General features: G+C 40.1%; 1 protein-coding gene across 2 annotated transcripts in view; it reads left to right on the forward strand.

Annotated features, from left to right (window-relative positions):
• The first annotated feature begins 842 nt into the window (after window positions 1-842).
• Window positions 843-27,058, forward strand: part of Arhgap32 (Rho GTPase activating protein 32) — a 307,145-nt gene continuing 280,929 nt past the window's right edge. Inside the window, exon 1 of one of the 2 annotated variants that reach the window (XM_058575244.1) lies at window positions 843-1,128. The gene's annotated coding sequence lies outside the window, so the exon portion shown is untranslated. Of the gene's footprint in view, window positions 1,129-17,027; window positions 17,103-27,058 lie in introns of those variants that run through there. The other variant, XM_046432648.2, reaches the window with a different exon arrangement.

A 27,058-nucleotide genomic window follows, 5' to 3' on the forward strand; every position in this document is an offset into this window, starting at 1 on the left:
AACAGTGTTGAAGAATCAGGCAATGGTAAGCATCATTTTTTTTTGCGCTACATTATCATAATTCATGTTCTGTGAGGGCTTCGGGGTGTGGCTTGGTGGTAAAGTATTTGCTGGCATGCAGGAGGTCCTGGGTTCTAAACCTCAGCACTCAGAATATGAAAAAAAAAGTGAAAAGGTGAAATTCATGAAAAGCCTTTAGAGCAAAAGCACAAATTCAACACATAGGGAAGTTATCATTAGTGCAACCTGTCTTGTCACTCATTTCCCTTCTGCCAATATACCTGAAGCCTGGCTTTCTCTCCTATTGAAGGCAGAAAGGAAATTCTGTTTGAGACTAATGTGTTGTTTAGTTATCATTATGCTAATCTTTCCACAGATAGCAACTGTTAATGTTTTCTGAATTTACCTGGCATCTCAAAACAAAAAAACAAAAACTACTGTTTGAGGGGTGAAAGATGTTTTTTAAAGTTCGAAGTGAACTTGGAGGAGATGGTTGGACAGGATGCCCCTCTCCTGCAGCACTTCCCACCAGTATGCTGTGGCTGTCCAGGTAAAGGGAAGGGGCCAAACAAGCAGCATTTCTGTTCCTGCCAAATGGCCCTGGTCACTTGTTTTGGACTTGCCAAGGGCAGGGCCCCCACCATAGACTGTGTGGAGCTGAAAGCTGAATACAGAATACTTTTCTGTGCCTCTTGCCTGTGGAGCAGGCTTGTCTGCCCCAGATCACACTTGAATAGATGAAAAGAATCCATTTTTTGCCTTGGCCCAAGGCCTGCAGTGGAGGCCACAAAGGCGCTTACAAACAAACTGGAGTGGAAGAGCAGCAAAGAAAGTGCAGAGAAGACTTAGGAAAGTGTAAGAGGAAATGAACAAGAACATTTCCAGCTGATGTAGATTATCAGTTTTTCAAATGGCCCCTGTGCTCCCATTTGGAGAAATGAAATTGCAAAGCAACTAGTTCCAGCCTCCTGTGCTTTTCCTGGAATCGGGTCTCCCACTATTTTAAGGAAATCTAGGTGAAAATCTGTTAGCCCCAAAATTGGGATCCTGGAAGACAAGGAAACATCCTGAGCAAGACGGATTTCTCTCCTGAAGCTGGATTCCAGGAATTTAAGAGTTTAACCAAAAGTAAGAAAAATGCCGATTCATGCATGATAATGATGTTGGGAATTTAGCAGTGATATTTTTTTAAATCAGTATGCTTTGTTTGGTGGGAAATTGTGAGAACTGGTTCCTTTGTTTAAGAGTTGTCTTTTGGAGTAGCTGGAAAGGCAGGTCCTTAACTCTCAACTCTAGTTAGAAATGGGATTCTCACAGCTGAGAAATGACCACTTCTAATATACCTGTCCCCAGAATACATTCCCAGGGATGTTTAGGAGGGATTAGTCTTTAACTCTTATCCAGGATTGAACAGAAATAGAATCTGTGTGGGTAAGGGAGCTGGATTCTTCTAGGTCTTGGATGGATTAACTTTTGACTGTTTCTGAACAGATATTTTTGGGGAAAAATAAGTAGACTATCAGGATTATAATAAATTATCAGGTCTATAAATATTATTTTTAAAAAAATTTTTGTGATGCTGGGTATGAAACTCCGTATGCTAGGCAAATTCTCTGCCACTGAGCTACACCCCCAACCCCCAGGTCTGATTTTGATGGCAAATCCTACATTTTTTCCCTATAATTTTACTTCTACTCTCTTTTCCAATTGCTTGTTTCTCATCTTCGCTGATGTGCATGCTGCCTGGCACCAGTATCTAAGCAGTACTACTGGTACCACCAGGAACCACATCTTTAAATGCAAACCCCCAGGCCCCACCCCAAAACTACGGAATCAGAATATCGGGGAAGGAGAAGGAATGTATCTAATTCTTTTAACCTGGAGAAGACCTGGGGCTTTGAAGGCACAAAGATCTAAGTTTAAACCATAGTGTTGCAGATTCCTGTGTGATATCAGGCAAATTAATTCAACCTTTGTCTCAGCTCTCTGGGCTGGAAAGCAGGGATAATTATACCTACTTGAAACTATTGTTGCAAATATTAAGTGACATATTTATAATTAATGTGAGCGGCTTAGTATGGAACAAAGTGAATGTTCCATGTATGTGAACAATTGTATTTTGTGGAACATTTCCTTTGGTCCATTCCTAGTTGTCAGAAAGCTGCAAATCAGCCTAGTTTATACCTTACCTCTCTGTTCCTCCTTAACCCTTCAATAGCCAGTTTTCCCACACACTCTGTTTTATAAGCAAGGAAGAGCCAGCTGTGATGAGCCCTTGTCCTGAATATTTGCCCAGGAAGATCTTCCCTGTTGTTCTGGACTGCTCCCTGCGGTGTTCTCCTTGTCTCTGTTCTCTGGCTTTCACTTACTCAGCCTTCTTCAACTTGGTGGCCTCTTCAGGCTCTGTTTGCTGGCTCATGATCTTCACCTCTTTTTAATGTGCATGCTGTCTTTATTTTGACACTTCCTACAATTCTCTCTAAAAGACTCTTCCTAGCTGATGTGATGGTAATCCCAGCTATTTGGGAGGCTGTGGCAGGAGCATTGAAAGTTCAAAGCCAGCCTGGGCAATTTAACAAGACCCTGTCTCAAAATAAGTACATAAAAAGGGTTGGGGATGTAGCTCGGTGGTAAATCCTCTCTGGATTCAATTTCCAGTGCCAAAAAGAAAAAGGAAAAAAGCAAACAGAAGATTCTTCCTCATTCCTCCCATTTCCTGTGAAACTCTCATTCTCCCAGTGGTAGTGATAAGGTTCCCAATCCCTTGCCAGGAAAGGGACCCTGACAAACTGCTTTGGAAACCCAAATTCTCTGTGAACAGACACATGCAAAGAAACAGAAAACAATTAGGGTATTTGCTTGAAAATACTGGCCTCCTGATGAGACCCTTAAGTCCTCACTCCATTTTATGAAAGCCTTTATACTTGCTTTTAAACTGCATTCCACTCCTTTGCCTCTCAAGGCTGGAAAGTGGGTTTGTGTGAACCTTTTCCGGAAAGAAGTTAGGCTCAGTAAGGTGTGCAAAGAACAATTAAAACAGCCTTGTGAACATGACAGTTTCCAGCTCAAGGAGTTGGTTATTAATTGCTCAACACTTGAAATGCTAAATATGTGTGAGTGGGTGGTTGTGTGTGCTCTCTCTCTCCCTCTCTCTCTCCCCCCCTCCCCTTTCTCATATTTGTTAATTTTCAGTAATTGGGTACTGTCCCCAGGAGAGCAGTATTGAAAGGAGACATCTCTAGCATAGCTAACACTCCTTAATGGTTGAGTGAACATATAAGTGATATAAAAGGTAGCCCAAATAACAACGTAAACTTATTCACTCTTACACCTTAGTAATGGAAGGAGTTAGAAAATAGTATTGTCCTTGGTATTCAGGTGTGAGATTGGAGAAATGAGAGTATTCAATCATTTCCCCAAGGTTGAGTCTCTGGTGGAAACCAACTTTAGTAAAAGTGCAATTAGCACTTTTGGCGGGGGTGGAGGGGTTGGGAGGTGTACTGGGGATTAAACCCAGGGGGACTTAATCACTGAGCCACAGCTTTAGCCCTTTTTTGTATTTTATTTAGAGTCAAATCTCTCTAAATTGTTTAGGGACTTGCTAAATTGCTAAGGCTGGCTTTGAACTCATGATCCTCCTGCCTCAGTCTCCCGAGCCGCTGGGATTACCTTGCCTGGGTACAATTAGCACTTTTAAGTACCTGGTAGCCCTTGACATTGCTGCCCTTCAGTCCCTGGAGATGGGTACCAGTTCTTGAGAAAAATAACTCTCTCTCTCTCTCTCTCTCTCTCTCTCTCTCTCTCTCTCTCTCTCTCACACACACACACACACACACACACACACACTCGCTGCATAGAAACAGGAAACTTTATTTCTTCTAGGCTCTGTTTTTCATAGCGTAACTGGTGTACTCTAATAACAAAGCTCAGAGACATATTTGTTGAGTTGAACCAAGTCCTGAATTTGTAGATGAAAAGAGCTATTCCCTCTCTATGGGGATTACAGTGTACCAACTCTGAATTCTGGGGACAATTCATCATAGTTATATTGCTTGGAAGCAAAAAATTGAGGTGTCAATATGGTTAAATCAATGACCATACAGTCAGTAAGATAAAATATGATATAAATAGATGTATATTTACAGAAAACTAAACAAATACAATGTGTATTTTGAGTAAGATTAATGAATATTTGGACCAGGTCCTGAAGGAATATGCTGAGAACTGAACCCGTTTCCTATAATAAACTGAATTTAGGCAGTAATTAGTACCAGACAGCATTAACTGTGTTCCCAACTGCTCAAGAATTTTAGTCAATTATAAAAGTATAACATAACAGTCCTACAAAAACATGTGTGAACGTTGGAACTTTTCTGGTTTGACCAGCCAATACCCAGGGATTAGGCCTGAGCATCAGATCAGTCTGTGAGACCCTCCTTTGACTTCCAAAGGGAAAATGGGAAATAAGTGCCAGAGAAGTTTTTAAGACACATCTCTTCTGAGCTCTCACTTTTTTTAAAAATAAATCCTTATTTTATTTATTTATTTTTATGTGGTGTTGAGGATCGAACTCAGTGCCTTGTGCGTGCAAAGCAAGCACTCTACCAACTGAGCTATATCCCCAGCCCAACTCTCACTTTTTAACTAAACAAAATTCTTAAGCTAAATGGCTGATGTGCTAAGAATCTAGGTTATCATCCAATAGATGAAGGAAATTTATTTTGTTTTGTGGGTTTGGAGATTAAACCCTGTGAATATTAGGCAAATGCTCTACCATTGCTATATCCCCAGCCTGAGGAAAGAGTTCTGATTCTCAGAAGTCTTTAATGTGCACATACCTTTAGCAAAAAGATGATCTACCAGCCATTGCCATAGAGTATTGGGGATTGAATTCAGGGCCTGGCATACTGGCACTTTACCACTGCGATATGTCTCTAGCCCCATAGGACTATTAAAGTATAGCCTAGCATGTGTGAGGGCCTGGATTCTATCCTAAGTGCCTAAAACAGAGAAAGAAAAGAAAAATTATGTTATGACATATGATTATATAAAAATGATGTCATGGATAAATATGTATTGACATGAAAAGCTAAATATATTAAGGGAAAAAGTAGATTGCACACATTATTATTGTTATTATTTTAAATATATATTTTAGTTGTAGTTGGACACTTTATTTTATTTATTTTTACGTGGTGCTGAAGAATGAACCCAGTGCCTTGGACATGCTAGGCAAGCACTCTACCACTGAGCCACAACCCCAGCCCACACATGATTTTCAATATGATTGTGTTGGCTGTTAAAATATAAAATGTATACAGATATGTACCAAAATATTGATAGTAATTATCTCTGAATTTTGATTATGGGTGTTTCTATATACATGCCTTTTCTAATTTTTTAATGAGGAGCTTTTATTGTTTTATCTCTTTTTAAATATTATTTATTTATTCACTTACTTATTTATACATATCAGGGATTGAACCCGGGGCACTTAACCACGCAGTCACATTCCCAGCCCTTTTTATTTTTATTTTGAGACATGGTCTCAGTAAGTTGGTAAGGGTCTTGCTAAATTGTTGAGGCTGGCCTCACACTTGTGGTCCTCCTGCCTCAGCCTCCCAAGTTGCTGGAATTACAGGCATGTCACCATTCCCAGTTCTCTTTTTAAAATCTTTACTGGTTTCCAAATGGTATAATATATGTATTCTATAGAAAACTACATACATTTCTGAGGAAAAAAATTTTCATATAAAATAAACAGAAAGCCATCCTCTCTTCCACCTCCTAAAGTAAGGAGAGATTCATGAGCAGCTTAGTAATTCATCAATCATTCATGCATCCTGTGTTTCAGGAGTTGAATATGGGAAACTAGGCTAAATAAAACCTGTCCTGCATCCTGAGTTTGCCATAAGGAAGACTGAGGACATTTCCATAGTGCCAGGCTATCAGCAAGTATCCAGTGGAGTAGGTTTTGTAGTTCTTTTTATTTCATCCTGGGAACATGTAGACTATCAAGCTATTCTTTGACATATGACAGTTCTCCTGGCATCTCTCAGGTCACTTCACTGGGTTCCTGCTGTTGCTGGTCGCTGGGGCCATCTATGACACTTTAAAATTAGTTACTGACACAGATTCTTAAAAGCATAGCCCAATATATAGAAGTTATTTCTGAGAGACAAAGTCAGTTCATTCTGAAGACCAAGTTTAGAGGTTGTGCACCAGCAGACAACGGTTTATGTAACAGTTTGTCTTTGTTCCTGGAGCCATGTGTGACCTTTCTGCTCTTTCCTGCTGACACCATCTCCAACAGAAAAATACAATCTGTTTAGCTTAATGTCCCTCCTTCCCTCCTGAGCCTTAGTAGAGAATAATAACAGCAGCTGCATGACTTTTACATAACGAAAATACTTTATTTACTTTTGTATTTAATTTATGCATCTGTCCAATGTTTGCACAGCTGTTTGATGTCTGTATGCCCCAAAGATTAGTCTTTGCTGATTTCATCTCTCTTAAACTGTAGGCATTGAAAACCAGAGGTACATTCCTGTTCACTTTTCTTTGCCCTGCCTCCAGCTGGTATGGTATCATCTGTGTGATACCAGGCAGATGAAAATTTAATTAAGAAGGATTCTTCTGAGCTGAGGATGTAGCTTGGTGGTAATGCACTTGCTTAGCATGTGTGACGCCCTAGGTTCGATCTCCAGCATTTCCAATAAAAACGCCAAAGAGGTTTTTAATGTGTCTCAAGAAACTCTACCAGGATTAGGGAGGTGTAGGATGTGAGAGCCAGCCCAGAAACAGAGCTAGTGCAATGTTTGGGATGGGAAAATGGCCCTCTTACTCAAGTTTAGCTGCCTTTCGAACACCAATAAGAACTGAGCATTTGATATGCCAGTGTTTTGCCTAATCAATGCACCAGAGCGTATCTTTAGTTGCTGAATTTGAATATGAATTCATCTTCCATGTTGTTTTCTTGTAAGTCATGGGAAGAGTTAGGGCCAACCGCAGCAGATGAAAATGTTAACACAAGACCATTTGTTTTCTTCCCTCTAGGGGAAGAAAGGGAGTACAAAGGGAATGTTCTCTTTTGAGGGATTGTCTCCTTCCATGTATTAGAATGTATGGTGTGTTGATCAGCTTTCCATTTATATCCACTATCTGAGATAAATTATGAAGATAATTATAAAGGTTTGTTTTGTCTTTATACTTTTTTTAAAGGTTCTAGTCAATGATCAATTGGTCTTGTTACTTTGGATCTATGACAGCACATCATAGCCACAATGGGTGGTGGAACAAAACCAGTCACCTCAAGGCCAAGAACCAAAAGGAAGAGGAAGGGGCTGAGGCCCCATTATACCCTTCAAGGCACATCCCCAATGACCTAAGGACCTCCCACTTGTCCCCACTTCTTAAAGGTTCCTCCATGTCTGAATAGTGCCAAACAGGAGACCAAACTTTTTAAACACATGGGTCTTTGGGGGGACCCTTAAGATTCAAATTATACCACATGGTTAACATTATTTTTTCTTTTTTGGTACTGGGGATTTGAATCCAGGGGTATTCTACTACTGATCTATTTCCTTCCTTCCTCCCTTCCTTCCTTCCATCAGGGATTGAATTCAGGGGCACTCTATCAATGAGTTATATCTCCAGCCCTTTTTATTTTTTGAAACACTGTCTCACTAAGTTGTAGAGGCTGGCCTGGAACTTGTGATCCTCCTACCTCAGTCTCCCAGGCAGCTGAGATTATAGGTGTGCTCTATTCTGCCTGGTTATATTCTTATCCAGTTTGTGCTATCCAGCCATCAATATATATTTACCAAAAAAAAAAAAAAGTAACATGTCTTTTATTATCATAAAGCATAGACCAAATTTTAGCTGGATTTTGAATCTTTCCATGTTTCAGTTTTTGTTAAAGTCAACAGTCTTATACTTGATGAAACATTAGGTCTTCTATTGAAAAGTACACAGAAGTGCACTCTAAATTAACTAAATTATATTTTTTAAACCAGCTTAATTCTATTACTTCTATAGTAGTACTATATAATGTTGCCATGAGTAAGGGGGTGTTGTTTGCTTTTTAAAAAAAATCCATCAAGGACTACTGAGAAATTGAGCTCAGGGGCACCCTACTACTGAACTACATCCCCAACCCTTTTTATTTTTTACAAGACAGGGTCTTGCTAAGTTACCCGGGCTGGCCTCGAGTTTGTAATAGTCCTGCCTCAGCCTCCAAAATTGATGGGATTACAGACCTGTGCCACTGTGCTCAGCTCAGAGAAATAATTTTTAAATTAGACCATGACCTGAGAAAGAAGGAATGAACTAGTAAGTTTGAGTTTGCTATCAGCTCTGCTTGAGACTGGCTTTTTATATCACTCTGAGGAGTAATGCTGTTTGTTTTCAACATGAAATACATAAGAGGAAAAATTGAGTGCGGAACAGGGGAATAATCTTTTGATAGGGTAGTTTTATTGTTTTGTTTGATACATTATGACCTCCAGCCCCCAGTATATACAGGGATCATCCATACTTAAAGTTAAATACAAAATAACTTCTCAAGCTAAGTACACGTGATTTTTCAAAATAAAATACCATATAGGATTTTCTACACAGTTCTTCTCAAGTTGCCTGGGAAACCTTATATCTACTGCATTCAGTGTTAGAAACATAGGTAAATTCTCAGCCAGTACGTATTTTGAATATAGCAGGAAAACACAGATGTTTTAGACTTTCTGAGCTACATTAAATTCTGGAAACTAGAAGCTATAAAAGACAAAATCGTGGGAGGGGAATTGCAGGGAGCACTCTGGAAAAGTAGCAGCTCCAGAGTTGAGTGACCTCTCTTTGATCTCTTGCTTTCCCAAGTCACTTTCCCATGCATTTCCTCAACGCTGGCTTCAGTTCTTTAGATCTAATAAAAGGCTTTGGGGTTGGGAGCATCACCACGTGTCTGAGTAGAGTGCTGATTCAGGCCAGCTTTCAGAGAGGAGTGGAGGATTCCATGTGTTTACAGTAAAATGTGTGTGTGTGAGGGTGTGTGTATGTGTGAGGCTGTGTGTATGTGTGAGTCTGTTTTCTCATGAGCAGTAAGAACATCTCATGACTATCACAGCCAGCAATAAGAGAGTTAGCTTCTTCCAAGTCACTTCAATTAAACACATATTCTAAATAAAGTAGCATGCTTCCTGGGAATAGAGTTTCAAAAAGTTCCTATACCCTACTCCTTTTCCAGACAATTTACTGCTCCTTAAAGATCTAATTATACAAATGTATTTTACTCTGTTTGTACATTAATGCTTTCTTGAACCTCCACATAATTTTGCTTGATAAGAAGCAGAATTAATGGGGCTGGGGTTGTAACTCAGTGGTTGAGTACTTGTCTCTCATGTGTGAGACACTGGGTTTGATCTGCAATACCACATAAATAAATAAATAAATAAATAAATAAATAAAATAAAGATATTGTGTCCATCTACAGCTAAAAAAAATAATAATAAAAAAGGAAAAGAAAAAGCAGAATTAAGCCAATTGCAACAGCACAGAGCTGTAATCCCAGCCACTTACGAAGCTGAGGCAGAAGGACTACAGATTCAGGGCCAGCCTCAGCAATTTATCAAGACTCTGTATCAAAATAAGAACTAATAAATGCTGTAGCTGTAGCTCAGTGGTAGAACCCCTTGGGTTCAATCCTCAGTATGGGGATGGGGAGAAGCAGAATTCATCTTTTATGCAAATATTTACATTTTAATGCTTTTTCTTTCATTTTCTGGATAAAGTTCAAATCTGACTATAAAATGGATTGTGTGTTATTCTCATGATGCTGCAGAATATAAAACCTCAAACAGTAGATGATATACTTAGATGACTGTACAGGTTGTCTTGTGTGTTTTTTTGTCTTTTTTTTTTTTTTTGTCTGTTAGCTTTCTGTTGCTGTGACAAAATACTTGAGAATAACTACTTAAAGGAGAAAAGGTTTATTTTGGCTTACAGTTTCAGTCCATGGTCAGCTGGCTCTATTGCTTTTATGCCTGTAGAAAGGCAGAAACATCATGATGAAAAGGCATGGTGGAATATATCTGCTTATGGCAGCCAGGAAATACAAAAGGAGGAAGAGACTGGGAACAAGATACAATTCGAAGGGCATACTCCTAAGGATCTACTCCCTTCAATCACCTCCCACCTCCTACAGTTTCTACCACCTCCTGATATTCATTCAGCTATGAGTCCATCAATGGATCTACTGATAAGGTCAGAGCCATCATGATTCAATTACTTTCCCACAGCCTCACCTCCGAAATTTCTGTACTGGGGACATTCCAGATCCAAAACATAACAATTTGTTTTCTTTTGATATAATGAAATAACTGAGGCTGGGTAATTTATAAAAAAAGAAGTTTATTTAGCTCATAGTTTTGGAGGCTAAAAGTCCAAACAGCATGTGCTGTCTCTAGCACCCCACCTGCAGCTGTATCATATGATGGCAGATGGCATCATGGTTAGAGCGGATACTAACAGGAGAGCCAGGGTGTGGTGGCACATGCCTATAAACAGAAGCTCAGGAGGATGAGGCAGGAGGATTGCCAGTTCAAAGCCAGCTTTAGCAACTTAGCATAGCCCTAAGCAACTTAGCAAGACTCTATCTCAAAATAAAAAATAAAAAAGTGTTGGTGATGTGACTCAGTGGTTAAGCACTCCTGGAGCAGGCTCACCCTCTAATAATCACTTGCGTTTAAGAGGACTAACTCAGGTTCCCATGAGAGTTATTTTAATCCCTTCTAGTATAGCACCCCCAATGACCTAACTAACTCTCCCTAGGCTTTGCTTCTTTAAATGTCTCAGAAGCCAGCTATGGTGATTAATATTTGCAGTTCCAGCTGCTTAGGAAGCTGAGGCAGGAGGTTCACTTGAGCTCACAATCTTGAGACCATCCTGGTTGGGCAACATAGAGAGACTTCATCTAAAGAAAAAAAAAAAAAAGGGCTGGGGCTGTGGCTCAGAGGTAGAGCACTTGCCTGCCATGCATGAGGCACTGGGTTTGATCCTCAGCACCACATAAAAATAAAATGAAGATATTGGATCCACCTATAACTAAAAATAAATATTAAAAAAAGAAAAAAAAGTCCCATCACCTCACCTCTTTACATTTTTACACTGGGAATCAAGATTCTAATACATGAAACATTGGGAGGCACACTCAAATCATGTCCACACTGTAGTACTTTGCTACCTAAATTTCCTAAATTTTTTTCTGATAATTTTAGAGATGCTGAATGATTTAGAAATGCTGATTTTTGCAGTGTTTAGATAAATTTTAAAATATATTTATTTCTTGTAGCTTCTCAAAATTCTAGACAAAGAAAAAAATTGGGATAGTAGTCACTGTTAATTTCCAAATTTTTTTCTTCCAAAGCATTTTCATAATAATTAAATCATTCTACCTTTATGATATTTACTCAAGAAGAAAGAGAGAAAGCCCATTTTACAGATGAAAACACCACTTATGACTTATGCAAGTTTACATGATGGGGCAAGAAAAAACATGAAAGGGAAGTTTTGCATTTCCTAAAATTTACTATGTTCCTTTACAACATGGTGATTATTTCATTTAGGAAGGAGAAGGCACTTCATATAATTTAACTTTAATTTTTCGGTCTTTACTTCTACAAATCAAGTCTAATTGCAAGGTAAGACTTTCCTATAAGCATTAAATTAACCATTTAATATATACCTTTCTTTGCTAAATCTTGATATTTTCTTAGATGTCCAGTATAGTTTGTTTTGATTTGATTTGGAGTAAATTCCCATTTGTAATAAGTATAAAGATAGATCCATAGCAATACGAAACAGCAGATAAGAAATGAGCAAATAAATTTTGTATTCTGGTAGTACCATTCATTCATTCATTCATTCAATGTTATGGTACAATGGGGAATAATCAAAGCTCCTGCCCTTAATGATCTTATATTTTACTAAGAGAGACAAATAATAAATATTGATTACATAACTTAATCCCATAGTCATAAGTGCTGTGGGAAGAAACAAGCAGAGTAAATGGACAGAGAAGGCAGAACTATTTTTGTTATAGTCAGTCAAAAGGTTTGTTTAAAAGACTGGAGGGTGAGGTCCCCCTTGCAGATTTGAGGGAAGGTAGGAGGTGGTTGTGGGTGGAGCAGAATGAATGGCAAGAGAATAAAGATTAAAGAAGTGAGTAGGACTGAAGGGACTGGAAAGACCAGAAGGGACTTTGGATTTTATTTCAGTGTGATTAAAAGCTTAGAATCCTAGAGGGTTTTAAGCAGGGAGAATGATATTGTCACACTAGTGTCTTAAAAACAAATTCTTCAGTGGTGGTGTTGAGAATAGGCTACAGAGAGTAACAACTGGAAACAGGGAGATCACTTAGGGACTTTTGCAGTCACACAGGAAAGTGATCATGGGGAGAGATGTGGTGTGCATAGCTAAGAGGTAGGGAAAAGATTGAGTTCAGGGTTTTTTGTTTATTTGTTTTGGTGAGAGAGTGTACGTGTATGTGGTGTATGAGAGGGCTTTACTAGGGACTGAACCCAGATTCTAGCACATACTAGGCAAGCATGTTACCACTGAGCTACATTCCCTAGCCGTTTTTATTTTTATTTTGAGACAGCGTCTCATTAAGGTGTCCAGGCTGGCCTTGAACTTGTGATCCTCCTGCCTCAGCCACCTGAGTAGCTGGGTTTATAAGCATGCTGCTTGTATTGGTTTCAGTTTTTAGGATAGAACTGGAAGGATTTGCTGCCAAAATGAATATGATGGTGGAAAGAGGCAAGTTAGTTATTAGATAGGCAAGACTTGGAGGAAGCAATTTTGGGGTTATTTTGAATATTGACAGTCAAGAGCTCTCTTTTAGATACATTAAGTTTGAGTTATCCAAGTGGAAATGTCAGTGAGGCAGCTGGATATATGAGCCTGGAGCCCTGGGGAGAGGTTGGGGTTAAAAGTATACATACATCAGTGAGTGGAAGCTATTTAAAGCCTTAGGCTGGAAGAGATTCTGGCAGGATGGGAATGTAGAAAGACAATAGGAAGGGCCCAAGGTCAGAGCCCTTGGGCAGTCAACATTTAGAATTCTGGAAGAGGAGAAGGATCCAGTGGAGGAGCCTACAAAGGAGCTGAAGGATTCAAAAATAGGCATATAGATAGGTACATTACAGTTTAAAGATGGAAACAAACTCTTCATGAGAGAATAACCAAAAGTTCTAAATTATTGTGATAGAAGTTAATAAACCAAAATGTGATGGGAGAGGAAAGAAAATGGAAAGTTTATCATTTCAATGAACACATGACCGATTTGTCAAATCGCGGCAAATAGGACTACTAATGTTCCTTAAAATGCTGTCCAAGAGTAGTTTTGCTGTTGTTGTTTTAAAGGGTTCAATGTTTAGAGAGGCTATTCCTTGGACATTGATATTAGCTAAGAGAATGCTACAGAGAGACAACATGCATTTTTCTTCAAAAACCTTTTTGGTTGTCCTATTTTATAGGGGTGCAATATTAAGCTGTCCCCTTGGTGGGGGCAGGGAGAGGGGCATGCAGGAAACAAAGCAATGTCAATTGTCACTTTGGAAAAATTCTTGATTAAACCTGGCCCACTCTCAGCAACTTATTTTTCTTAAGCCAGCTATTGGGCATTCAGTTTGGGGATGTAAATAAGCTTCTTCTATCTCTCTTGCTCAGTCCCAGACTCACTGAAACTCAAGGTTAGGTAAATGTTGCAGTCATTTGTGTAGCTTCCTTCCTGGCTGGCTCCACTTTTCTGCACCATGATGCTGCTTCAGTGCCTAAAGGGGACTGCAACGCAACAGAGCTGAGATGCGGAGAGTGAGTCCAGATGCCACCTCCTGGAAGACGACAGTGCCAGGCTGAGAAAGGAGGCCAGCCTGAGGCCTCCAACACCTTCAGAGAGATGGGGAGTGTGTCTACCCTCTTTCCTGCCTCCTCACCTTGTGAATATTAAACCAAACCATAAACAGCAAATTCAGTTATTTAACATTATTTTATGGTTGAACAGACGTTTTCTTTTTTGGGGGATGTTGCAATTTTTGTGATTTATGTATTTAATCACTGAGGATGTTATTAGGACAGAGGTAATTGATTACAAACATCTGAAACACCAAGGTCAGATGGCTGCAGAGTTGCCTAGCGATTACAACCTTGAGTTTATATGCAGGTTTAGCAGCAATAAGTACTGATTCATAGGACATTTTGATAGTTCTATCCCAGAAGAGGGAGTGCTGGCTCAGAATAGATTAAGTAGTATCAACACCCTTGAACTTGCTTAAACACCTCTGGCATTTGGAAAACACATGTGCAATACATTTGTTCTTTCTCTGAACTAGATCTAATATAAACAGGGGGATATTTACCACAATGTTTTTAGGATCTAAAGCAAAATATATGTATCATCCAATGTATACATCATTATGGTTTGGATCATAAATGTCCCCAAAAGTCTTATATGCTGAAGGCTTGTTCCCCAGCCTGTGGTGCTATTGGGAGGTGGTGGAATCTTTAGGAGGTGGGGCCTAGTGGAATGAAGTTAGGTGAGGGGGGTCTGTCCTTGAAGGAGATATCTAGACACCAGCCCCTTCTTCTCTCTCCTTTTTGTCTTTTGTTACCTCCATGAGATGAGCAGCTTTGCTTCACCACATGCTTCCCGCCATGGTGCTCTACCTTGCCTCCAAAAGCAATGGAGTCAACTGACCTTGGGAACAATGAGCCAAAATAACTCTTTTTCCTCCCAAGTTGAATATCTCAGGTATTTTTTCATAGTGATAGAAAGTCGACTGACACAGAAATTCTAGATTTTTATATATTACCTCTACCACCCAAACCCAAACCATTTAACATTCAGTAGCTGCAGCTAAATTTCAGGATTTTATGTAAAACTTCAGGATATGAATGAAGGCATTCCAAAAAGAATGCAATATCATGATCTTAACTGAGAGTAGCCAAGAGACTGCAGCCTTTGGCAGAACTTGTTTTCCATGATGATGTACTTTCTTTCCCACACAGACCCCCTCTTAGTATCACAGGATACTTGCATGTAAGTTGACCAAACCTTGGGAATGATGCAAGCTACCAAATATACACTTGTTCCTCTAAGGCAGAGATGACTCTATGGTCCAAGGGTGAATCCCACGCTGCTGCTGCAATTTGATAAAAGATAATTTTTAAACATAGTTTAAATAATTTTAAACTATGGTTTTACTTTGAAGTTCTCTAGTTTTCATTGTATACCTTGGTGTTTCGCTATCTCTTAAGAAGTATCACAAAGACTATGCATCCCAAATGCATCTATTTTCAGTAGAGGGTTGAGATGTACTCATTGAAAGTTGGCTTCTTTATATTTTTCCCATCTGTTTGTGTCTCTGCAAACCTTTTCATTCTGTTTCTTTGGTTCTGTGCTAGAAAACATGCAGAATCTTGTTCTGTAAAGAATTTTCAGTTATGCTGAAACTGGCAGAATAGGATTATTGTTCATGTTCACTCCCGAATTTGTCTCCAGAATGTGGTGAAATCCTGGTTTATGTATGCCCTTGAAATTTTGCTAATTGTAGTCAAGGCCATGTTTTATTTTCAACAACTCCCATTGAAATGACTAAATGCTGAGTGGACCCAAATCGCTGCAGTGACATTAGATGATGCAGTATTTGGCATTAATAGGCTTGAGAATAAGAGTAAATTATGTAGGTTAATCACCCTTCTTCTCCCCCAACATTTTGATACAGAATGAGTCATAAGGATTGAAGTATACACATATAAAAGAAAAACAAAATTGGAAAACAGTAGGATATCAAGATGTCTTTCCTGCATTCTGTCACACTGACGGTCGTTGCAGGTGGAACTGCTGCACAGTCTTTGGAGGCTGAACAAAAGGAACAAGAACCAAGGGCAATGTCATCCCAAGCAGGGGATTCCTGGAAGCTCCTTCACTTGCTTCCAAAATCTCTTTTCAGTTTAACCATGCACCTTCAAGTTTGCTACTCTTTCACCCTTTCTTGTCTTTACTCTCCCTGGATCAGATATGCCACTTTCAATTTTCTGGTCTATAACTCTGAATGAAGAAACCAACTGAAGGGAACTTTTAGGCATTTCTCCATCCCGATTCTAAATAATAAGCAGCGCGAGTTGATTGCGCACCCAAATGAGCAAGGAAGGGTGAAGGCAAAGATCTTCCACTTGCGGCAACGCCCCCTCTCCTCCCCGGTGAGGCGACAGTATTCTGGGGTCAACTGGGAGTGGAGAGGAGCCACTGCCGTAGTCTCCGAGGATGCCTTTTCCTGGTGTTGCTAGTGCTGCAGGTTTTTAATTTCTGTACGACAGCACGATGCAGAGGCCGAGGCAAAAGACCACATTCGACCCCTGGGGCAGCATCTCATCGCCAGTCCAGTTCTCGGCTCGCTCCGCCATCCCATCCTAACCTACTCCGAGAGGGGCTCCTGCTTGCCCTTCGCCGCCCCCGGGCAGCGCACGTGCCCTCCCGGGACAACAGCAGGCGAGGCCTTGGCGCGCCCCCGCCTCACGGCCGCGCGCGCGCTCCGCCCGCCCTCCTCGCGCGTGCTCGTGCCCGCGGTCGCGGAGGCGCGCCTCTTCTCCCTGCTGCGGGCGTCGCGGGTGCGGGAGGAGGCGGAGCGGAGGAGGCGGAGGCTGGGCGGGCGGCGGGCTCTGGCGGGGGCGCGCGCCGGCCAGCGGGGCGGGGGCGGCCGGAAGGCGTCGGGGTGAGGGGCTCTGGAGCCCGAGAACCCGCGTTCCCCGGGGCTGATCCGCCGCGGGAGGGCGAGCGTGGTGCGCGCCGGAGGTGGGGACTTCGAGGCCGCGGCCGGGAGCCCGGCTCCCCCGTCCCCGAGCCTGACGGGGTGGCGAGGCGGGATGCGGCTCTGGCGCAGGGGGAGCCCGGCCGAGCCCCCGCGGCGGCCCTGGGCGGCCAGGCTCTAGGAGCGGCGGCGTCGGCGGAGGCGGGCGGAGGGCGTCGGGCCCGGCCCCGGCCCGCGGAGGGCAGACACGGAGCGGCGAGCGGGGCGCAGCGACGCCGCGGCGCGGCGGGGCCGCGGGGCTCGGTAAGGCGGGGGCGCGGGCGGGCCGGGGGCGCCGGTGACGTGGGCTGGCGCCGCGGGGAAGGCTGCGGGGGCCTTTCTTTCTCTTTTAGAAAAAATTCTTTTAAAAAGTAGAACCTCCTGATCGAATATTATTGAGGGACCATCTCGGGTTTCTGCTGGTTCCTCCTCCCCGGGACTCTTCTCCCGGCCTCTCGGGGCGCTCGGGGCTGCGGGCCCACAGCCTCCCGCGCTCGCATCCCGCTTTTCCTCACGGCCTCAGCGAATGAGGCTTTGGGATAGATTCCTGGCCTGCTGCAGTGCTCTGCGCCCCAGACTGAAGTCAGGCAACAGCCGCGCTCCCCGGGAATGGCTTAGTGGGGGCCTTGGGGACCCGGGTGCTCCCACAGGAGCCCGCGCGCGAGCGTTCCTCTAGGCTGTCCACTGTCGACAGCGCAGGTCTCGGCCCCCAGTGTGTGTGTGTGAGTGCGCAGCTGAGCGTGATGTCTTCGCTCTCTGGGACTCCGGTGGAGTTTGTCCTCTTATCTTTCTAATTGGCTGAAGTTGGCGCTACATGTTGGACGATAGTGATGACTTAGTGCCTTTTCCCCCCTTGATTTCCCCCGCCACCCCTGCAGGGTGCCTTTCTCATTTTGTTGACTAGATAGAGTAACTGTTTATGTTAAAGATTTTCATAAACCACACACAGGACAAGGTAGGGAGAGAAAGACATACTTGATTTCTTCGCTCTAATTTGCCTCTGGACCCTGTGTAACCTCACCTTCTGGGGCTGAATCTTAGAGAAGGAGGGGAGGTGGACGCCCAGAGCAGGATGCTTGGGGTGCAGTTTAATAGTTATCTTATAGGAAATAGAATTTGGATAATTATAATTTTGATCTACACTCAGAATTAAAATCAGCTCTTAAAATGCTTGGGGCACTGCATGATGTTACATGGATAACTAACAGCTGGGCGGTGGCATTGTTGCCAGCATCTATTATTTTCCATTCTTTCAGAGTCTTATTTGGCACAGATTTAGACCTTTTAAGTAAGTCTGAATGGGAGTAACTTTACGGATGCATTGGTTGCTTTTGTAAAAGTTGTCTGTATTTATATTTCTGTGGGAAGAAGAAAAGCTAATGATGCTATAGTACAGTGGCTTTGAAAATACCCAGATGTGCCAGTTTGATTCAGTAATTGGATCTTTTTGTGATATTTTTGAATAGTGATGGTTGTGGTTTAATTTTGCATTTTTTCTTATTGCTTGAATTAAAGTTCAATTTAGAATCCACCATTGTTCTTTGGACTTAAGCATGAAAGAAATAGAAACAAGAATTGCTGTTACAACACAACTTCAGAGTTTTCCTAGCACTCCTTGGTGTGTATTCTTTTTCACAGGGTTATTTGTGAAGTTGAGGTATTATTATGATGTGATTTCCATTTTCAGGAATGGACATGTGGACATAAAATTGGACATGTGGTGATGTTTTTATACAACAGGATCTGTAAAGGTGTGAGGTTGGAATTGTGTTTAAACCAGTTATCTTCCTAACATGTCACTTTAGCAGTCATGGAATAAAGCAGCACTTTGGACAGAGACTTGTCCAGACTGCTAGGGTGGTAGCCCAGTTTACTTAGGATCCTGCATGTGGAGGTGGGGGACAGGGTTAAGTAGTGGGGCAGAAAAGATGTAAGTGGGACAGAGAGGAAATGCTAGTTGAAGAATGTTCTTTCTTTATATAACTGTTTTGTTTTCCAGGGAGAAACTAAGAACCAGTGAGGTAGGCTCAACTGTTTTTAGAGCCTTTGATGTTGGTTTGAATTCCAGTAGTAGTTATGTTCCTTTTATTTCCTTTGCCCAGCCCCACATAATTTTCCAGTCACCAAAACTTTTCTGCAGTTGGATTGAGACTTTAATGGCAATACATTCATCTTTCATCTCCATTTCCACACACACGTATCTATCTCTCTCTCTCTCTCTCTCTCTCTCTCTCCAGCAATCAAAGATTTTTGTTGTTGTTGCTAGTTTATTCTTTGGATGACATATTCAACAGTGTTTTCCCTTCCCAAGCTGATCTGGACATAGTATCTGCAGAGTGTACATAGATACTCTTGCCTATAGATGTATAGATGCGTTTAATAAATGTCAGGCACTAGTAGCTGTTTTCATCATAAGACTGTGGTAGCAAAAGAAAAATAAAATGCACTAAACATAGTTGTATTTTTAAAGGCCAAAACTAGCATCTTTGAGAAACTTTAGCCTCTAACCCATGAATATATAATCTGATGTCCATGGAAGTGGTCAAGAGACAGCCAGGACTTGAAGTTGAGCTGCCTTTGGGGTTCTGTCACTTCATAGATGAGTACACCTTCTCTGGGCACATCTTTGATATTTTTGAGCTTGTTTTCCTTATCTGTAAAATAGCGATCAGAAAGCTTGCATTGTCTTCCTCATAGTGTTGTGAAGGATCAAACAATAGTAAGACTGTGGAAATGCTTTGTATAGCTGTTTTCATCTAAGATATTACTGTCATTACACATAAACTTAGTATTGAATACAGTCTTATGTCACTTGGCAAATTGGCCTGGTAAACTGTTTTATTTATTTATTTTTGCAGTGCAGGGCATTGAATCCAGGGTCTCATGCCTGCTAGGCAAACACTGAACCACTGAGCTACATCCTTGGTCCTTGACAAACTGTCTTAAATGTTTTAACAGCAATTTAAAAAAATGTAGATAAGGGACAAGAATGCATTAAGTTTCTTCCAGTTCCAAAATTTTGTGATTTTTATCTAATTATTGAGAAAATTCCTATACCTACAGTTTTAGACTCTTTGGAATTTTCAGTTATTTTGGGACAGGACAAATTTATTGAGATTTTTTGAGATTCTTAAAAGTTCCAGTTCATAATACCCAAGGAAGTTACAAGTTAGAATGTGTGAATGGTAAAAACTATTTTGTATTTGTCTGCATTATTTAGTGGGATTGGCAAAATATAGGATGCAGACCTGAATGGCTCATGAGCTAGAAATGATTTAAAAATTTTAAAGAGGTTGAAAAATCTCAAGAAAAATCTCAAAAGAGTAATATTTCTTGATGTGCAAATTATGTGAAACTCCAGTTTCAGTGTCCTTAAAGAAAGTTTTATGGGGACAGAGTCACCCTTACTTGTTTTTGTTGTCTATGGCTAGTTTGGTGTTCAACAGCAGACTCAAGCACTCTTGAGAGACAGCATGGACTGGAAAGCCTAAAATATTCATTATCAGGCCCTTGACAGAAAAAATTTGTCAACTCTGATTTAGGACTTCAGATGTTTTGCTTAATTAGTACACATAAAATTTCCTGTCATAGCAGTATGAAGTTAAGAGCTGTGGAAAGGTATAATTTTTACTTTGGAACAAGAGAATTGGATTCAAATGCTAGCAGTGATATTTATAAACTTTAGTCCTGGACAAACTATCATCTTGGTGCTTCAGGTACCTTCATTGTCATCAAGGAATAGCAGTACCTTAGAAGGTCTTAGTGAGGTTGAAATGAACGGGTCAAGGCTTAACAAAATATCAGACAATTTAGTAAGTACACAGTAAGTGATACATGATGATTGTAAATTCTAGTCTAATAGCATGCCTGAAGTATTGTATATTCTACCTTTGTCCTTAGCTGAGTAGTGTGCTACTTGTTCTGAAATTTTCTCCTTTACTGAAACCATTATTTAATTAATAGCTAATAATTGGAATAACTTGAGAAATTTCCTATATGTTGTACTATATATTTATTAAATACCTACATATTTCAGATAGTTAAGAATGAGGGAAAAAGTAATTCTGTTATTCATAGATCCTGGTTCTTGGTAATTTCCTGGTAATGTTCTTAAGTTTGCAGGGTAAGTTTAAAAACCACTTTTATTCTAATACTGGCTTTTTTTCCTTAATATTTAAAACTTTTTTTTTAGTTGTAGATGGACACAATACCTTTATTTTTATGTGATGCTGAGGATTGAACCTAGTGTCTCACAAGTGCTAGGCAAGTGCTCTACCACTGAGCCACAACCCCTAGCCCCTGGCTTTATCTTTTTTTTTTTGAGAAAGATATGTGGGAAAACCCTCTTTTAATTAAACTAAGTCTAGATAATCTTCCCGGTGTGTGTAATACACTCTTCAGTCTTCCTTATGATTTACATTAACCTCTGGAACATCCTCTTTATAGAAGAAATAGACATAGTTTACTATTTACAGATTTTGATATTAAGCCCCCCTCCCCCTTTTTTTCCTTAAGTATTTGGCTTAAATTACTTTACAGTTGAGAAATTTGGTGTGCTGCTAGACCTCAGATGCTGATTTATTTAATCCCAGAGGAAGAGTGAGCAAATAAAAAAAGGCCATTGTTCTGACTGAGTTAAACAAAACAGAATTGGGGTCATTGTGACTCTTGTAGGCCTACAAATCATGTGGGTTTTGTGGCCTTAGATGATGCTTAAATGCAGTGGGATGATCCTGGTGAGGTAGTAGGGGGTGTTAAATTCCCACACTGTCTTTGGTGGAATAGTGCATTGGAGACAGAGGGGTTCTTCCATGTAGCGGTAGAGCCCTACGCTAGAATAATACAAGGCTCTAATTTAATCCCTTTAAAAAGGAGAGATCTAAAGAAAACACATGTCAAGATGAGATTGTATTTTCTTTTGAGGTTAAAAAACAAACAAAACCAGAGGTTTCCTATCTGGCAGATGAAAGTTGAACAGGGATATTCCCTACAGTAGTATAATGTAGATTGTATAAAATAGATAATTACAAATTTTCAGTATACTTAGACAAGGGGACTTTCCCTGGTATTTAAGAGAGATTGTTTTAGAGGGACAGGTAAAAGGAAGTGAGAATTGGGATGTTTGGCTTAATTTCTCATGAGAAGGATATGTACTAGAATATTCAGAGTGGATGTAAGATTTTGATTTTTAGGGACATCCAATTACTTTCCTTATGGCTTTCTGTCTTTTAGAATATTTTATACTTTGAATTGTCATATCATTAACATTGGAGTTTGCATGGATGGAAACATTGAAAGGAAATGCATATGTGACTCAGCCCTTTGGAAATGTTATGTGTGTTCAAATTGTCCCTATAGGCACCATACTCAGATTTTCCTCCATTTGTCCTAAAACATTAAAGGTTTTGTTATCTGGAGTTTAGCCTCATGGTTGTGGGCAGGCCATTTGACTGCACTGTTGTTTTATTCCCTTGTGTTCCTCTTTTCATTGGAAAGGTAAGTAGTCAAAAGGTCTCTTAAGATAAGTAGCATTTTCAGTGATTTTGAAAAACATACCATGTCAAGTTCAGTAATTACCTAGAATCTTAAAGGCAGACAAAAAAAAAAAAAAGCATTTTTTAATAGGAAAGGAGTTTTGAACTTGGTGCTGGAGGACCTGGGTATTTGTCTTGGCTGTGCTGTAAACAGTCCATGACTTAAATAATTCATCTCTCTGACACTCATTTTCCTCATACATAAAATGAAGGGACAGATTGGAGGTCTCTAAGGTCCCTTTATGTTTCAATGCCATTTTCATCATTTTGTCTGTGATGTTGGGGATCGAACTCAGGATCTCAGGCTTGCTAAACAAGTGCTCTGTTATTGATGTATACCTCTGCCTTTTTACTAAAAAATTCTGTGATTATTTTATTTTATTTTTTGGTGATACTGAGGATTAAACCCAGGGGTGCTCTCCTACTGAGCCACATCCCCAGCTGTTCTTTAATTTTGTATTTTGAATTTGTGATCTTCCTACCCTTAGCCTCCTGAACTGATGGGATTATAGGTGTGTGCTACTGTGCCTGGCTAATTTTTTTTTTTTTAAAGTAGGGGCATCATCTTGCATTTGCCCCATTTTCTGTTCTTACCCAAGGAGAACCCGACAGGACTTGCTCATTGCTTTTTATCCAGTGGTCATTCACATTCTGCAGCAATCCTGAGCCCAATTAGGATGAGGGAAACCAATTTTTTCTTCTCTTTTTTAGAATATTTTTTAGTTGTAAGTGGACACAATACCTTTATTTTATTTATTTATTTTTATGAGGTGCTGAGGATTAAACTCAGTGCCTCACACATGCTTGGCAAGTGCTCTACCACTGAGTTAAAACCCCAGCCCTCTGTCTTCTCTTTTTAAGTACTGGGGTTTGAAACCAGAGAAGCTTTACCACTGAGTTACATCCCTAGCCCCTTTTTTATTTATTTTTTTTTATTTTGAGACAGGGCCTCACTGAGTTGCCAAGTCTGGTCTTGAATTTGTGATTCTTCTGCTTCAGCTTTCAAATTTCTGGGATTACAGTGGTGTGCCACTGCATCTAGCTCCACATCTCTATTATCAGTAGCAATTGAGTACATCTGTGTACCTTGTACCATGCTAAATGTGGTGGAAAATAGAGATGAAAGAAGATGCCATTGAGTCTCTGCCCTTGGGAGGTGTTCATTTGATTAGGATAATAAAACTATATTAGGAAATAGACTATTACAAAATAGTAGATAGGGAGACAGTTAAATTAATCAGCAGTTTGAGGATTTGGGATGTACTATTGGAGAAGATGCTTTGTGGTCTTGTGAGTTTGAACATACATAAGATGAGTTTGTAGACTGCCTCTAAAATTTGATCATTCTCAGAGAAGCAACAGCTCTGATCAACCTGTTGATAGTGCACTCTCAAGGCTAGATTTTCATACTTTTTTTGTGTAACTGCTTAGTTTACTAGATGAAAGGAAAAAGCTACTTACTTTAATTCAGTACAAATGTGTTCAGGGGCATCCTTTCTTTTGAAAAGCCAAGCATGTGAGAAGTGACAGGAGACCAAAGTGACCCTGAGGCAATAAATTTGTGCCTTAAATCTCATCTTTCTGTTTTAAGGCTTTAAACCCTACAATTATTTATTTCCTAAATTATTATTCCATGTTTATTGGATCATCTCTTATAGTAGGCACACATAGCTTATGTTATAGGTAGTGTGATAACTAATTGTCCACTGGATGCTATTGCCCCAAGATTTCCTCAGGTTTTATTTGAAGGAATAAATAAAAACTACACTGTTTAGTTAGAGACTGCATTTCCTAACCTCTCTGTTCAAGATGCATGTGGCTGTGTGACTCAATTTTGGCTAAATGGATGTGAATGGAAGTGCTATGTAAGGTTTCTGGGTCATGGCCTTAGAAAGAAAGCTAATTTCCTTCTACTTCCTCCTTCCCTGTTTTGTGATGAAAATATAGGATGTTAACGTGGTACTGGGTCCGATTACTCTACCTTCTAGGTTAGAGCAGGACTCTAGAGGGAGATGGATGAATGCAATAGCTTCCTGCATAATCTCTTGCTCATTTTCTGTTGGTGATTAAGTGAGAGAGGAATAAAATTCTGTCTTTTCAGATATTAATACTTTAATTGAATAAATCACTTGTCTTAAATCATCCTATCCTTCACATTATGAGCCTTTCTACTATTGCCCAATTAATTTTTTTAAACTTAAAAAAAATTGTTATTTTTATTGTACCAGGGATTGAACACAGTGGTGTTAAACCACTGAGCCATATTCCCAGCCCTTTTTATTTTGTATTTGAGACAGGGTCTTGCTAAGTTGCTAAGGGCCGCAAAGTTGCTGAGGCTGGCTTTGAACTTGCTATCTTCCTTTCTCAGACCCCTCCCCACAGCTTCTGTGGCCTTTTTTTTTTTTTTTTTGCAGAAATTTTCGGTAGTTGTTTCTATTTGCTGACTTTCCTTCCTTACCACTGATTCTTTCTTTGGCCAGATCTATTTGAAGTCTTGTTCTGTTACTCTGTTGAAATTGTTTTTATTTTTTAAAAATGTTTTTGTGGTGTTGGGGAACCCAGGGCCTTGTGCATGCTAGGCAAGTGCTCTATTACTGAGTTACTTTCTTAGCCTCTGAAATTGGTTTTAATCAAAATGTATAATGGCCCATATCTTGCCTGAGCTAATGGCCATTTATTTCAGTGTCTATATCTTATTGATCTCTCTCCAGCATTTCATACTGATTACTACTTCTGACCCCTTCACTATGCATTTTTATTTCTATATTCTTTTTTGTGAGTTTATCTCTACCCCTCTTATCTCTACCCCTCTCCTTATCTTCACTTGAAACATGTCCCTGGGCTCTAAAGTAATTCACCCATTTTTTTCTGATTGCAGAGATCAGTTATATGTAGAAGAAGTTCAGATTCTTGTCTCTAGTACTGCTTTTTTCCCTTTGAGTGCTGGTCTCATTCTATTTCACACCACCTCTTGGCATGAAGAAAGCAGGACTATAAGTTCTTCCTTTGATTTACAGTGTCCTTAGCCTCCCTCCTGCCTTCATAATCTCAGTGAGTGGCACCATCATCTGCCCACTTGTGGAGGCCAGAACCCCTGGAGTCATCCTTGATTTTTTTTTTTTTTCTTAGTCATCTCATGTTAGGTCTAGTCAGCTCCATCTTTATTTAGAATATAAACTGGACCTGATCCCATCTCTTCTCCCCACCCATATTAAAACCTAAGCTAATTTCTTTTCTCAATATCTACCAACACTCTTCCTTTTCTCTACTCTTTTAAATTTTTTTTTTAAAATATGCATTTTTTAGTTGTAGTTGGACACAACACCTTCATTTATTTATTTATTTTATGTAGTGCTAAGGATTGAACCCAGGCCCCAATGTGCTAGGCCAGTGCTTTACTGCTGAGCCATAATCCTAGCCCCCTTTCCTTTACTCTTGATGTCATCCTTCCCCCCATTTTCCCAACATAGGAGCCAAAATAATGTTAATCAGATTTTAACATTTTCTTATTTACTAGCTTTTCACTACACACTATACTAAAACTTAAGAAATTTTTCATGGAAACAAAACCATCATCTTGGTCATGTGTGAGGTTTTTTATATATTAGTGATAATCTTCCAGTGGAGGTTTTGTGTTTAGGGGTCTTTTGTAACTGCCAGGAGACATTTTTGGTTGTGACAAGTTGGAAGAGGGGGAGTTTCTACTGGCATTTTTCAGACAGAGGCCAGGGAGTGTGTTGAGCATTCTACAATGTTCAAAACAACCTTCAACAGTAAAAATTTGTGTTGTCCAGAATGTTAGTAGTATATGATCTGGTTTCTGGCCTCCTTTTCCAACCTCATCTTTCTCTGTCCTTCTTCTGCAGTCAAACCTATTTCCTTTTCTTTTTTTCTGTAGACTTAAAATTTTTTTTTAATATACATATATTTTTTTGCAGTGAATCCAGGGCCTTGTGCATGCCAGGCAAACACTTTACCATTAAACAATACTCGCAGCCCTTGCAGACTTAAATTTTAGGCTCACAGCAAAACGGAGTAGATGGTGCAGAGATTTCCCATATAGTCCTGTCCTCACACGTACACGGCTTTATCCATTATCTATATTTCTCACTAGAGTGGTACATTTGTCACAGTTGATGAGCTTAAATTGACACCCCAGTCAGTAGTTTATAGTAGGGGTCACTCTTGGTGCTGTATATTCTGTGGATTTGGGCAAATGTAAAATGATGTATGTCTACCACTAAAGTATCATGAAGTAGAGTTTTGCTGGGTAAAAAGCCCTCTGTGCTCTGCATGTTCTTCCCTCCATCCCTTCTGTACTCTGGTAACCACAGATCTTTTTATTGTTTCTGTAGTTTTGTCTTTTCTCGACTATCATATAGTTGGAATCATATACTATGTAGTTTTTCACATTGGCTTCTTTCACTTAGTAGAATGAATTTACGATTCCTCCATACCTTTATGTTGCTTGATAGCCCATTTCTTTTTAGCACCAGATGATATCCCATTGTCTGGTTGCACCATAATTTAACTGTTTACCTGTGGAAGGTCAGCTGGGTTGCCTCCATGTTTTGGCAATATAAATAGAACTGTGATAAGTATCCATATGCAGGTTTTATGTGGACATAAGTTTTCAAAGTAAATACCAAGGAGCACAATTGTTGGATCATATAGTAAGGGTATATT

This window comes from Marmota monax, unplaced genomic scaffold (assembly GCF_021218885.2).
Source record: "Marmota monax isolate L192 unplaced genomic scaffold, Marmota_monax_Labrador192_F-V1.1 WCK01_AAM20220418_F8-fsc00062, whole genome shotgun sequence".
In the NCBI taxonomy this organism is placed as follows: Eukaryota; Metazoa; Chordata; class Mammalia; order Rodentia; family Sciuridae; genus Marmota; species Marmota monax.